Source organism: Salvelinus alpinus, chromosome 34 (assembly GCF_045679555.1).
Source record: "Salvelinus alpinus chromosome 34, SLU_Salpinus.1, whole genome shotgun sequence".
NCBI classification, from domain to species: Eukaryota; Metazoa; Chordata; class Actinopteri; order Salmoniformes; family Salmonidae; genus Salvelinus; species Salvelinus alpinus.
Window position 1 is genome coordinate 11,866,670 of NC_092119.1, and position 14,929 is coordinate 11,881,598.

The window sequence follows — 14,929 nt, forward strand, 5'->3', positions numbered from 1 at the left end:
CTCCATCTCTCTCTCCATCCCCCTCTCTCACCCTCCATCTCTGTCTTCCTCCCCCTCTCTCCATCCCCCTCTCTCTCCCTCCATCTCTCTCCATCCCCCTCTCTCTCCACCCATCTCTCTCATCCCCCTATCTCCTCCTCATCTCTCTCTCATCCATCTCTATTTCCATCCCTCTCTCTCTCCATTCATCTCTCTCTCCCTCCATCTCTCTCTCCACCCCCCTCTCCCTCCATCTCTCTCTCTCCCTCCATCTCTCTCTCCATCCCCCTATCTCCTCCTCATCTCTCTCTCATCCATCTCTATTTCCATCTCTCTCTCTCTCTCCATTCATCTGTCTCTCTCCCTCCATCTCTCTCTCCACCCCCCCTCTCCCTCCATCTCTCTCTCTCCCTCCATCTCTCTCTCCATCCCCTCTCACCCTCATCTCTCTTTCCATCCCCCTCTCTCTCCCTCCATCTCTCTCTCCCTCCATCCCTCTCTCCCTCCATCCCTCTCTCCCTCCATCTCTCTCTCTCTCCATCCATCTCTCTCTCCCTCCATCTGTCTCCACCTCTCTGTTTCTGTCAGTCAGTGTTGTTTTGCCTTATTGGCATTTCTCCTCTCTTGCTCCTCTTGTGTTTGAAGGTGAGCGAGGCCTCTCTCTCTCCCTCCCTCCCTCCCTTCCTCATCTCTCCATCTCTCCTTTTTCTGACAGGTTCTGGAAGTGTTTGATCAGAAGTGAGGTGCCAAGGCCAGTCGAAAGCAGCATCTTAGCCCCTCTCTCTCTCTCTGCCGCTGTCATACCCTGTCCTTCCGTCCATCTCTGTTCTCTAATCCCCTCAAAGTTTATCTGGCTTTCTATCCCTCTATCAATTGTCCATCTCTTGCTCTTTCTCTCCCCTCCGCCCTCTATCTCTCTCTCCTTCCCCCCTCTAACTCTCACTCTCTTTCTTTCTCTCGCACTCTCTACCCCTATCTCTGATGAGATCTGTGTGTCCGTCTCTCTGAAAAGTGTGTGTCTGGTGAGGCTGGATGTGTGCAACGTTGTTCTGCTGTAGTATCCAGGCCATGCTGTAGTATCCAGGCCATGCTGTAGTATCCAGGCCAAGCTGTAGTATCCAGGCCATGCTGTAGTATCCAGGCCCTGCTGTAGTATCCAGGCTCTGCTGTAGTATCCAGGCCATGCTGTAGTATCCAGGCCCTGCTGTAGTATCCAGGCCATGCTGTAGTATCCAGGCTCTGCTGTAGTATCCAGGCCATGCTGTAGTATCCAGGCCCTGCTGTAGTATCCAGGCCATGCTGTAGTATCCAGGGCCTGCTGTAGTATCCAGGCCATGCTGTAGTATCCAGGCTCTGCTGTAGTATCCAGGCCATGCTGTAGTATCCAGGCTCTGCTGTAGTATCCAGGCCATGCTGTAGTATCCAGGCCCTGCTGTAGTATCCAGGCCATGCTGTAGTATCCAGGCCAAGCTGTAGTATCCAGGCCCTGCTGTAGTATCCAGGCCATGCTGTAGTATCCAGGCCCTGCTGTAGTATCCAGGCCCTGCTGTAGTATCCAGGCCCTGCTGTAGTATCCAGGCCATGCTGTAGTATCCAGGTCCTGCTGTAGTATCCAGGCCATGCTGTAGTATCCAGGCCCTGCTGTAGTATCCAGGCCAAGCTGTAGTATCCAGGCCCTGCTGTAGTATCCAGGCCAAGCTGTAGTATCCAGGCCATGCTGTAGTATCCAGGCCCTGCTGTAGTATCCAGGCCCTGCTGTAGTATCCAGGCCATGCTGTAGTATCCAGGCTCTGCTGTAGTATCCAGGCCATGCTGTAGTATCCAGGCCATGCTGTAGTATCCAGGCCATGCTGTAGTATCCAGGCCATGCTGTAGTATCCAGGCTCTGCTGTAGTATCCAGGCCATGCTGTAGTATCCAGGCCCTGCTGTAGTATCCAGGCCCTGCTGTAGTATCCAGGCCCTGCTCTAGTATCCAGGCCATGCTGTAGTGTCCAGGCCCTGCTGTAGTATCCAGGTCAGGCTCTGCTGTAGTATCCAGGCTCTGCTGTAGTATCCAGGCCCTGCTGTAGTATCCAGGCCCTGCTGTAGTATCCAGGCCATGCTGCAGTATCCAGGCCCTGCTGTAGTATCCAGGCCCTGCTGTAGTATCCAGGCCCTGCTGTAGTATCCAGGCCCTGCTGTAGTATCCAGGCCATGCTGTAGTATCCAGGCCATGCTTTAGTATCCAGGCTCTGCTGTAGTATCCAGGCCATGCTGTAGTATCCAGGCTCTGCTGTAGTATCCAGGCCCTGCTGTAGTATCCAGGCCCTGCTGTAGTATCCAGGCCAAGCTGTAGTATCCAGGTCAGGCTCTGTTGTAGTATCCAGGCCATGCTGTAGTATCCAGGCCATGCTGTAGTATCCAGGCCCTGCTGTAGTATCCAGGCCATGCTGTAGTATCCAGGCCCTGCTGTAGTATCCAGGCCCTGCTGTAGTATCCAGGCCCTGCTGTAGTATCCAGGCCATGCTGTAGTATCCAGGCCATGCTGTAGTATCCAGGCCATGCTGTAGTATCCAGGCCCTGCTGTAGTATCCAGGCCCTGCTGTAGTATCCAGGCCATGCTGTAGTATCCAGGCTCTGCTGTAGTATCCAGGCCCTGCTGTAGTATCCAGGCCATGCTGTAGTATCCAGGCCATGCTGTAGTATCCAGGCCAAGCTGTAGTATCCAGGCCCTGCTGTAGTATCCAGGCCATGCTGTAGTATCCAGGCCATGCTGTAGTATCCAGGCCATGCTGTAGTATCCAGGCCATGCTGTAGTATCCAGGCCCTGCTGTAGTATCCAGGCCCTGCTGTAGTATCCAGGCCCTGCTGTAGTATCCAGGCCAAGCTGTAGTATCCAGGTCAGGCTCTGCTGTAGTATCCAGGCCATGCTGTAGTATCCAGGCCATGCTGTAGTATCCAGGCCCTGCTGTAGTATCCAGGCCATGCTGTAGTATCCAGGCCATGCTGTAGTATCCAGGCCATGCTGTAGTATCCAGGCCATGCTGTAGTATCCAGGCCATGCTGTAGTATCCAGGCTCTGCTGTAGTATCCAGGCCCTGCTGTAGTATCCAGGCCCTGCTGTAGTATCCAGGCCATGCTGTAGTATCCAGGCCAAGCTGTAGTATCCAGGCCCTGCTGTAGTATCCAGGCCAAGCTGTAGTATCCAGGCCCTGCTGTAGTATCCAGGCCATGCTGTAGTATCCAGGCTCTGCTGTAGTATCCAGGCCATGCTGTAGTATCCAGGCCCTGCTGTAGTATCCAGGCTCTGCTGTAGTATCCAGGCCCTGCTGTAGTATCCAGGCCATGCTGTAGTATCCAGGCCATGCTGTAGTATCCAGGCCCTGCTGTAGTATCCAGGCCCTGCTGTAGTATCCAGGCCCTGCTGTAGTATCCAGGCCAAGCTGTAGTATCCAGGTCAGGCTCTGCTGTAGTATCCAGGCCATGCTGTAGTATCCAGGCCATGCTGTAGTATCCAGGCCCTGCTGTAGTATCCAGGCCATGCTGTAGTATCCAGGCCATGCTGTAGTATCCAGGCCCTGCTGTAGTATCCAGGCCATGCTGTAGTATCCAGGCCATGCTGTAGTATCCAGGCTCTGCTGTAGTATCCAGGCCCTGCTGTAGTATCCAGGCCCTGCTGTAGTATCCAGGCCATGCTGTAGTATCCAGGCCAAGCTGTAGTATCCAGGCCCTGCTGTAGTATCCAGGCCAAGCTGTAGTATCCAGGCCCTGCTGTAGTATCCAGGCCATGCTGTAGTATCCAGGCTCTGCTGTAGTATCCAGGCCATGCTGTAGTATCCAGGCCCTGCTGTAGTATCCAGGCTCTGCTGTAGTATCCAGGCCCTGCTGTAGTATCCAGGCCATGCTGTAGTATCCAGGTCAGGCTCTGCTGTAGTATCCAGGCCATGCTGTAGTATCCAGGCCAAGCTGTAGTATCCAGGCCATGCTGTAGTATCCAGGCCCTGCTGTAGTATCCAGGCCATGCTGTAGTATCCAGGCCATGCTGTAGTATCCAGGCCCTGCTGTAGTATCCAGGCTCTGCTGTAGTATCCAGGCCCTGCTGTAGTGTCCAGGCTCTGCTGTAGTATCCAGGCTCTGCTGTAGTATCCAGGCCCTGCTGTAGTATCCAGGCTCTGCTGTAGTATCCAGGCCCTGCTGTAGTATCCAGGCCCTGCTGTAGTATCCAGGCCATGCTGTAGTATCCAGGCCCTGCTGTAGTATCCAGGCCATGCTGTAGTATCCAGGCCAAGCTGTAGTATCCAGGCCCTGCTGTAGTATCCAGGCCCTGCTGTAGTATCCAGGCTCTGCTGTAGTATCCAGGCCATGCTGTAGTATCCAGGCCCTGCTGTAGTATCCAGGCTCTGCTGTAGTATCCAGGCCCTGCTGTAGTATCCAGGCCATGCTGTAGTATCCAGGCTCTGCTGTAGTATCCAGGCTCTGCTGTAGTATCAAGGCCATGCTGTAGTATCCAGGCCCTGCTGTAGTATCCAGGCCCTGCTGTAGTATCCAGGCCATGCTGTAGTATCCAGGCCATGCTGTAGTATCCAGGCCAAGCTGTAGTATCCACGCCAAGCTCTGCTGTAGTATACAGGCCAGGCTCTGCTGTAGTATCCAGGCCAGACTCTGCTGTAGTATCCAGGCCCTGCTGTAGTATCCAGGCCCTGCTGTAGTATCCAGGTCAGGCTCTGCTGTAGTATCCAGGCCAGGCCCTGCTGTAGTATCCAGGCTCTGCTGTAGTATCCAGAACCTGCTGTAGTATCCAGGCCCTGCTGTAGTATCCAGAACCTGCTGTAGTATCCAGGCCCTGCTGTAGTATCCAGGTCAGGCTCTGCTGTAGTATCCAGGCCAGGCCCTGCTGTAGTATCCAGGCTCTGCTGTAGTTTCCAGAACCTGCTGTAGTATCCAGGCCCTGCTGTAGTATCCAGGCTCTGCTGTAGTATCCAGGCCCTGCTGTAGTATCCAGGCTCTGCTGTAGTACCCAGGCTCTGCTGTACTATCCAGCCTCTGCTGTAGTATCCAGGCCCTGCTGTAGTATCCAGGCCCTGCTGTAGTATCCAGGCTCTGCGGTAGTATCCAGGCCCTGCTGTAGTTTCCAGGCCCTGCTGTAGTTTCCAGGCCCTGCTGTAGTATCCAGGCCAAGCTCTGCTGTAGTATCCAGTTCAGGCTCTGCTGTAGTTTCCAGGCTCTGCTGTAGTATCCAGGCCCTGCTGTAGTATCCAGGCCAAGCTCTGCTGTAGTATCCAGAACCTGCTGTAGTATCCAGAACCTGCTGTAGTATCCAGACCCTGCTGTAGTTTCCAGGCCCTGCTGTAGTATCCAGGCTCTGCTGTAGTATCCAGGCCAGGCCATGCTGTAGTTTCCAGGCCCTGCTGTAGTATCCAGTTCAGGCTCTGCTGTAGTATCCAGGCCAGGGTCTGCTGTAGTTTCCAGGCCCTGCTGTAGTATCCAGGCTCTGCTGTAGTATCCAGGCCATGCTGTAGTATCCAGGCCATGCTGTAGTATCCAGGCCCTGCTGTAGTATCCAGGCCATGCTGTAGTATCCAGGCCATGCTGTAGTATCCAGGCCCTGCTGTAGTATCCAGGCCATGCTGTAGTATCCAGGCCATGCTGTAGTATCCAGGCTCTGCTGTAGTATCCAGGCCCTGCTGTAGTATCCAGGCCCTGCTGTAGTATCCAGGCCATGCTGTAGTATCCAGGCCAAGCTGTAGTATCCAGGCCCTGCTGTAGTATCCAGGCCAAGCTGTAGTATCCAGGCCCTGCTGTAGTATCCAGGCCATGCTGTAGTATCCAGGCTCTGCTGTAGTATCCAGGCCATGCTGTAGTATCCAGGCCCTGCTGTAGTATCCAGGCTCTGCTGTAGTATCCAGGCCCTGCTGTAGTATCCAGGCCATGCTGTAGTATCCAGGTCAGGCTCTGCTGTAGTATCCAGGCCATGCTGTAGTATCCAGGCCAAGCTGTAGTATCCAGGCCATGCTGTAGTATCCAGGCCCTGCTGTAGTATCCAGGCCATGCTGTAGTATCCAGGCCATGCTGTAGTATCCAGGCCCTGCTGTAGTATCCAGGCTCTGCTGTAGTATCCAGGCCCTGCTGTAGTGTCCAGGCTCTGCTGTAGTATCCAGGCTCTGCTGTAGTATCCAGGCCCTGCTGTAGTATCCAGGCTCTGCTGTAGTATCCAGGCCCTGCTGTAGTATCCAGGCCCTGCTGTAGTATCCAGGCCATGCTGTAGTATCCAGGCCCTGCTGTAGTATCCAGGCCATGCTGTAGTATCCAGGCCAAGCTGTAGTATCCAGGCCCTGCTGTAGTATCCAGGCCATGCTGTAGTATCCAGGCTCTGCTGTAGTATCCAGGCCATGCTGTAGTATCCAGGCCCTGCTGTAGTATCCAGGCTCTGCTGTAGTATCCAGGCCCTGCTGTAGTATCCAGGCCATGCTGTAGTATCCAGGCTCTGCTGTAGTATCCAGGCTCTGCTGTAGTATCAAGGCCATGCTGTAGTATCCAGGCCCTGCTGTAGTATCCAGGCCCTGCTGTAGTATCCAGGCCATGCTGTAGTATCCAGGCCATGCTGTAGTATCCAGGCCAAGCTGTAGTATCCACGCCAAGCTCTGCTGTAGTATACAGGCCAGGCTCTGCTGTAGTATCCAGGCCAGACTCTGCTGTAGTATCCAGGCCCTGCTGTAGTATCCAGGCCCTGCTGTAGTATCCAGGTCAGGCTCTGCTGTAGTATCCAGGCCAGGCCCTGCTGTAGTATCCAGGCTCTGCTGTAGTATCCAGAACCTGCTGTAGTATCCAGGCCCTGCTGTAGTATCCAGAACCTGCTGTAGTATCCAGGCCCTGCTGTAGTATCCAGGTCAGGCTCTGCTGTAGTATCCAGGCCAGGCCCTGCTGTAGTATCCAGGCTCTGCTGTAGTTTCCAGAACCTGCTGTAGTATCCAGGCCCTGCTGTAGTATCCAGGCTCTGCTGTAGTATCCAGGCCCTGCTGTAGTATCCAGGCTCTGCTGTAGTACCCAGGCTCTGCTGTACTATCCAGCCTCTGCTGTAGTATCCAGGCCCTGCTGTAGTATCCAGGCCCTGCTGTAGTATCCAGGCTCTGCGGTAGTATCCAGGCCCTGCTGTAGTTTCCAGGCCCTGCTGTAGTTTCCAGGCCCTGCTGTAGTATCCAGGCCAAGCTCTGCTGTAGTATCCAGTTCAGGCTCTGCTGTAGTTTCCAGGCTCTGCTGTAGTATCCAGGCCCTGCTGTAGTATCCAGGCCAAGCTCTGCTGTAATATCCAGAACCTGCTGTAGTATCCAGAACCTGCTGTAGTATCCAGACCCTGCTGTAGTTTCCAGGCCCTGCTGTAGTATCCAGGCTCTGCTGTAGTATCCAGGCCAGGCCATGCTGTAGTTTCCAGGCCCTGCTGTAGTATCCAGTTCAGGCACTGCTGTAGTATCCAGGCCAGGGTCTGCTGTAGTTTCCAGGCCCTGCTGTAGTATCCAGGCTCTGCTGTAGTATCCAGGCCCTGCTGTAGTATCCAGAACCTGCTGTAGTATCCAGAACCTGCTGTAGTATCCAGGCCCTGCTGTAGTATCCAGAACCTGCTGTGGTATCCAGAACCTGCTGTAGTATCCAGAACCTGCTGTAGTATCCAGGCTCTGCTGTAGTATCCAGGCTCTGTTTTAGTATCCAGAACCTGCTGTAGTATCCAGGCTCTGCTGTAGTATCCAGAACCTGCTGTAGTATCCAGAACCTGCTGTAGTATCCAGGCCATGCTGTAGTATCCAGGCTCTGCTGTAGTATCCAGGCCATGCTGTAGTATCCAGGCCCTGCTGTAGTATCCAGGCTCTGCTGTAGTATCCAGGCCCTGCTGTAGTATCCAGGCCATGCTGTAGTATCCAGGCTCTGCTGTAGTATCCAGGCTCTGCTGTAGTATCCAGGCCATGCTGTAGTATCCAGGCCCTGCTGTAGTATCCAGGCCCTGCTGTAGTATCCAGGCCATGCTGTAGTATCCAGGCCATGCTGTAGTATCCAGGCCAAGCTGTAGTATCCACGCCAAGCTCTGCTGTAGTGTAGAGGCCAGGCTCTGCTGTAGTATCCAGGCCAGACTCTGCTGTAGTATCCAGGCCCTGCTGTAGTATCCAGGCCTTGCTGTAGTATCCAGGTCAGGCTCTGCTGTAGTATCCAGGCCAGGCCCTGCTGTAGTATCCAGGCTCTGCTGTAGTATCCAGAACCTGCTGTAGTATCCAGGCCCTGCTGTAGTATCCAGAACCTGCTGTAGTATCCAGGCCCTGCTGTAGTATCCAGGTCAGGCTCTGCTGTAGTATCCAGGCCAGGCCCTGCTGTAGTATCCAGGCTCTGCTGTAGTTTCCAGAACCTGCTGTAGTATCCAGAGCTCTGCTGTAGTATCCAGGCTCTGCTGTAGTATCCAGGCCCTGCTGTAGTATCCAGGCTCTGCTGTAGTATCCAGGCTCTGCTGTAGTATCCAGGCTCTGCTGTAGTATCCAGGCCCTGCTGTAGTATCCAGGCTCTGCTGTAGTATCCAGGCTCTGCTGTAGTATCCAGGCCCTGCTGTAGTTTCCAGGCCCTGCTGTAGTATCCAGGCCAAGCTCTGCTGTAGTATCCAGTTCAGGCTCTGCTGTAGTTTCCAGGCTCTGCTGTAGTATCCAGGCCCTGCTGTAGTATCCAGGCCCTGCTGTAGTATCCAGGCCATGCTGTAGTATCCAGGCTCTGCTGTAGTATCCAGGCCATGCTGTAGTATCCAGGCCCTGCTGTAGTATCCAGGCTCTGCTGTAGTATCCAGGCCCTGCTGTAGTATCCAGGCCATGCTGTAGTATCCAGGTCAGGCTCTGCTGTAGTATCCAGGCCATGCTGTAGTATCCAGGCCAAGCTGTAGTATCCAGGCCATGCTGTAGTATCCAGGCCCTGCTGTAGTATCCAGGCCATGCTGTAGTATCCAGGCCATGCTGTAGTATCCAGGCCCTGCTGTAGTATCCAGGCTCTGCTGTAGTATCCAGGCCCTGCTGTAGTGTCCAGGCTCTGCTGTAGTATCCAGGCTCTGCTGTAGTATCCAGGCCCTGCTGTAGTATCCAGGCTCTGCTGTAGTATCCAGGCCCTGCTGTAGTATCCAGGCCCTGCTGTAGTATCCAGGCCATGCTGTAGTATCCAGGCCCTGCTGTAGTATCCAGGCCATGCTGTAGTATCCAGGCCAAGCTGTAGTATCCAGGCCCTGCTGTAGTATCCAGGCCATGCTGTAGTATCCAGGCTCTGCTGTAGTATCCAGGCCATGCTGTAGTATCCAGGCCCTGCTGTAGTATCCAGGCTCTGCTGTAGTATCCAGGCCCTGCTGTAGTATCTAGGCCATGCTGTAGTATCCAGGTCAGGCTCTGCTGTAGTATCCAGGCCATGCTGTAGTATCCAGGCCAAGCTGTAGTATCCAGGCCATGCTGTAGTATCCAGGCCCTGCTGTAGTATCCAGGCCATGCTGTAGTATCCAGGCCATGCTGTAGTATCCAGGCCCTGCTGTAGTATCCAGGCTCTGCTGTAGTATCCAGGCCCTGCTGTAGTGTCCAGGCTCTTCTGTAGTATCCAGGCTCTGCTGTAGTATCCAGGCCCTGCTGTAGTATCCAGGCTCTGCTGTAGTATCCAGGCCCTGCTGTAGTATCCAGGCCCTGCTGTAGTATCCAGGCCATGCTGTAGTATCCAGGCCCTGCTGTAGTATCCAGGCCATGCTGTAGTATCCAGGCCAAGCTGTAGTATCCAGGCCCTGCTGTAGTATCCAGGCCATCCAGGCCCTGCTGTAGTATCCAGTTCAGGCTCTGCTGTAGTATCCAGGCCAGGGTCTGCTGTAGTTTCCAGGCCCTGCTGTAGTATCCAGGCCCTGCTGTAGTATCCAGGCCCTGCTGTAGTATCCAGGCCATGCTGTAGTATCCAGGCTCTGCTGTAGTATCCAGGCCATGCTGTAGTATCCAGGCCCTGCTGTAGTATCCAGGCTCTGCTGTAGTATCCAGGCCCTGCTGTAGTATCCAGGCCATGCTGTAGTATCCAGGTCAGGCTCTGCTGTAGTATCCAGGCCATGCTGTAGTATCCAGGCCCTGCTGTAGTATCCAGGCCCTGCTGTAGTATCCAGGCCATGCTGTAGTATCCAGGCCATGCTGTAGTATCCAGGCCAAGCTCTGCTGTAGTATACAGCCCAGGCTCTGCTGTAGTATCCAGGCCAGACTCTGCTGTAGTATCCAGGCCCTGCTGTAGTATCCAGGCCCTGCTGTAGTATCCAGGTCAGGCTCTGCTGTAGTATCCAGGCCAGGCAAGGCTGTAGTATCCAGGCTCTGCTGTAGTATCCAGAACCTGCTGTAGTATCCAGGCCCTGCTGTAGTATCCAGAACCTGCTGTAGTATCCAGGCCCTGCTGTAGTATCCAGGTCAGGCTCTGCAGTAGTATCCAGGCCAGGCCCTGCTGTAGTATCCAGGCTCTGCTGTAGTTTCCAGAACCTGCTGTAGTATCCAGGCCCTGCTGTAGTATCCAGGCTCTGCTGTAGTATCCAGGCCCTGCTGTAGTATCCAGGCTCTGCTGTAGTACCCAGGCTCTGCTGTACTATCCAGCCTCTGCTGTAGTATCCAGGCCCTGCTGTAGTATCCAGGCTCTGCTGTAGTATCCAGGCCCTGCTGTAGTATCCAGGCCCTGCTGTAGTATCCAGGCCATGCTGTAGTATCCAGGCCCTGCTGTAGTATCCAGGCCATGCTGTAGTATCCAGGCCAAGCTGTAGTATCCAGGCCCTGCTGTAGTATCCAGGCCAAGCTCTGCTGTAGTATCCAGAACCTGCTGTAGTATCCAGAACCTGCTGTAGTATCCAGACCCTGCTGTAGTTTCCAGGCCCTGCTGTAGTATCCAGGCTCTGCTGTAGTATCCAGGCCAGGCCATGCTGTAGTTTCCAGGCCCTGCTGTAGTATCCAGTTCAGGCTCTGCTGTAGTATCCAGGCCAGGGTCTGCTGTAGTTTCCAGGCCCTGCTGTAGTATCCAGGCTCTGCTGTAGTATCCAGGCCCTGCTGTAGTATCCAGAACCTGCTGTAGTATCCAGAACCTGCTGTAGTATCCAGGCCCTGCTGTAGTATCCAGAACCTGCTGTGGTATCCAGAACCTGCTGTAGTATCCAGAACCTGCTGTAGTATCCAGGCTCTGCTGTAGTATCCAGGCTCTGTTTTAGTATCCAGAACCTGCTGTAGTATCCAGGCTCTGCTGTAGTATCCAGAACCTGCTGTAGTATCCAGAACCTGCTGTAGTATCCAGGCCATGCTGTAGTATCCAGGCTCTGCTGTAGTATCCAGGCCATGCTGTAGTATCCAGGCCCTGCTGTAGTATCCAGGCTCTGCTGTAGTATCCAGGCCCTGCTGTAGTATCCAGGCCATGCTGTAGTATCCAGGCTCTGCTGTAGTATCCAGGCTCTGCTGTAGTATCCAGGCCATGCTGTAGTATCCAGGCCCTGCTGTAGTATCCAGGCCCTGCTGTAGTATCCAGGCCATGCTGTAGTATCCAGGCCATGCTGTAGTATCCAGGCCAAGCTGTAGTATCCACGCCAAGCTCTGCTGTAGTGTAGAGGCCAGGCTCTGCTGTAGTATCCAGGCCAGACTCTGCTGTAGTATCCAGGCCCTGCTGTAGTATCCAGGCCTTGCTGTAGTATCCAGGTCAGGCTCTGCTGTAGTATCCAGGCCAGGCCCTGCTGTAGTATCCAGGCTCTGCTGTAGTATCCAGAACCTGCTGTAGTATCCAGGCCCTGCTGTAGTATCCAGAACCTGCTGTAGTATCCAGGCCCTGCTGTAGTATCCAGGTCAGGCTCTGCTGTAGTATCCAGGCCAGGCCCTGCTGTAGTATCCAGGCTCTGCTGTAGTTTCCAGAACCTGCTGTAGTATCCAGAACCTGCTGTAGTATCCAGGCTCTGCTGTAGTATCCAGGTCCTGCTGTAGTATCCAGGCTCTGCTGTAGTATCCAGGCTCTGCTGTAGTATCCAGGCTCTGCTGTAGTATCCAGGCCCTGCTGTAGTATCCAGGCTCTGCTGTAGTATCCAGGCTCTGCTGTAGTATCCAGGCCCTGCTGTAGTTTCCAGGCCCTGCTGTAGTATCCAGGCCAAGCTCTGCTGTAGTATCCAGTTCAGGCTCTGCTGTAGTTTCCAGGCTCTGCTGTAGTATCCAGGCCCTGCTGTAGTATCCAGGCCCTGCTGTAGTATCCAGGCCATGCTGTAGTATCCAGGCTCTGCTGTAGTATCCAGGCCATGCTGTAGTATCCAGGCCCTGCTGTAGTATCCAGGCTCTGCTGTAGTATCCAGGCCCTGCTGTAGTATCCAGGCCATGCTGTAGTATCCAGGTCAGGCTCTGCTGTAGTATCCAGGCCATGCTGTAGTATCCAGGCCAAGCTGTAGTATCCAGGCCATGCTGTAGTATCCAGGCCCTGCTGTAGTATCCAGGCCATGCTGTAGTATCCAGGCCATGCTGTAGTATCCAGGCCCTGCTGTAGTATCCAGGCTCTGCTGTAGTATCCAGGCCCTGCTGTAGTGTCCAGGCTCTGCTGTAGTATCCAGGCTCTGCTGTAGTATCCAGGCCCTGCTGTAGTATCCAGGCTCTGCTGTAGTATCCAGGCCCTGCTGTAGTATCCAGGCCCTGCTGTAGTATCCAGGCCATGCTGTAGTATCCAGGCCCTGCTGTAGTATCCAGGCCATGCTGTAGTATCCAGGCCAAGCTGTAGTATCCAGGCCCTGCTGTAGTATCCAGGCCATGCTGTAGTATCCAGGCTCTGCTGTAGTATCCAGGCCATGCTGTAGTATCCAGGCCCTGCTGTAGTATCCAGGCTCTGCTGTAGTATCCAGGCCCTGCTGTAGTATCTAGGCCATGCTGTAGTATCCAGGCTCTGCTGTAGTATCCAGGCTCTGCTGTAGTATCAAGGCCATGCTGTAGTATCCAGGCCCTGCTGTAGTATCCAGGCCCTGCTGTAGTATCCAGGCCATGCTGTAGTATCCAGGCCATGCTGTAGTATCCAGGCCAAGCTGTAGTATCCACGCCAAGCTCTGCTGTAGTATACAGCCCAGGCTCTGCTGTAGTATCCAGGCCAGACTCTGCTGTAGTATCCAGGCCCTGCTGTAGTATCCAGGCCCTGCTGTAGTATCCAGGTCAGGCTCTGCTGTAGTATCCAGGCCAGGCAAGGCTGTAGTATCCAGGCTCTGCTGTAGTATCCAGAACCTGCTGTAGTATCCAGGCCCTGCTGTAGTATCCAGAACCTGCTGTAGTATCCAGGCCCTGCTGTAGTATCCAGGTCAGGCTCTGCTGTAGTATCCAGGCCAGGCCCTGCTGTAGTATCCAGGCTCTGCTGTAGTTTCCAGAACCTGCTGTAGTATCCAGGCCCTGCTGTAGTATCCAGGCTCTGCTGTAGTATCCAGGCCCTGCTGTAGTATCCAGGCTCTGCTGTAGTACCCAGGCTCTGCTGTACTATCCAGCCTCTGCTGTAGTATCCAGGCCCTGCTGTAGTATCCAGGCCCTGCTGTAGTATCCAGGCTCTGCGGTAGTATCCAGGCCCTGCTGTAGTTTCCAGGCCCTGCTGTAGTTTCCAGGCCCTGCTGTAGTATCCAGGCCAAGCTCTGCTGTAGTATCCAGTTCAGGCTCTGCTGTAGTTTCCAGGCTCTGCTGTAGTATCCAGGCCCTGCTGTAGTATCCAGGCCAAGCTCTGCTGTAGTATCCAGAACCTGCTGTAGTATCCAGAACCTGCTGTAGTATCCAGACCCTGCTGTAGTTTCCAGGCCCTGCTGTAGTATCCAGGCTCTGCTGTAGTATCCAGGCCAGGCCATGCTGTAGTTTCCAGGCCCTGCTGTAGTATCCAGTTCAGGCTCTGCTGTAGTATCCAGGCCAGGGTCTGCTGTAGTTTCCAGGCCCTGCTGTAGTATCCAGGCTCTGCTGTAGTATCCAGGCTCTGCTGTAGTATCCAGAACCTGCTGTAGTATCCAGAACCTGCTGTAGTATCCAGGCCCTGCTGTAGTATCCAGAACCTGCTGTGGTATCCAGAACCTGCTGTAGTATCCATAACCTGCTGTAGTATCCAGGCTCTGCTGTAGTATCCAGGCTCTGTTTTAGTATCCAGAACCTGCTGTAGTATCCAGGCTCTGCTGTAGTATCCAGAACCTGCTGTAGTATCCAGAACCTGCTGTAGTATCCAGGCCATGCTGTAGTATCCAGGCTCTGCTGTAGTATCCAGGCCATGCTGTAGTATCCAGGCCCTGCTGTAGTATCCAGGCTCTGCTGTAGTATCCAGGCCCTGCTGTAGTATCCAGGCCATGCTGTAGTATCCAGGCTCTGCTGTAGTATCCAGGCTCTGCTGTAGTATCCAGGCCATGCTGTAGTATCCAGGCCCTGCTGTAGTATCCAGGCCCTGCTGTAGTATCCAGGCCATGCTGTAGTATCCAGGCCATGCTGTAGTATCCAGGCCAAGCTGTAGTATCCACGCCAAGCTCTGCTGTAGTGTAGAGGCCAGGCTCTGCTGTAGTATCCAGGCCAGACTCTGCTGTAGTATCCAGGCCCTGCTGTAGTATCCAGGCCTTGCTGTAGTATCCAGGTCAGGCTCTGCTGTAGTATCCAGGCCAGGCCCTGCTGTAGTATCCAGGCTCTGCTGTAGTATCCAGAACCTGCTGTAGTATCCAGGCCCTGCTGTAGTATCCAGAACCTGCTGTAGTATCCAGGCCCTGCTGTAGTATCCAGGTCAGGCTCTGCTGTAGTATCCAGGCCAGGCCCTGCTGTAGTATCCAGGCTCTGCTGTAGTTTCCAGAACCTGCTGTAGTATCCAGAACCTGCTGTAGTATCCAGGCTCTGCTGTAGTATCCAGGCCCTGCTGTAGTATCCAGGCTCTGCTGTAGTATCCAGGCTCTGCTGTAGTATCCAGGCTCTGCTCTAGTATCCAGGCCCTGCTGTAGTATCCAGGCTCTGC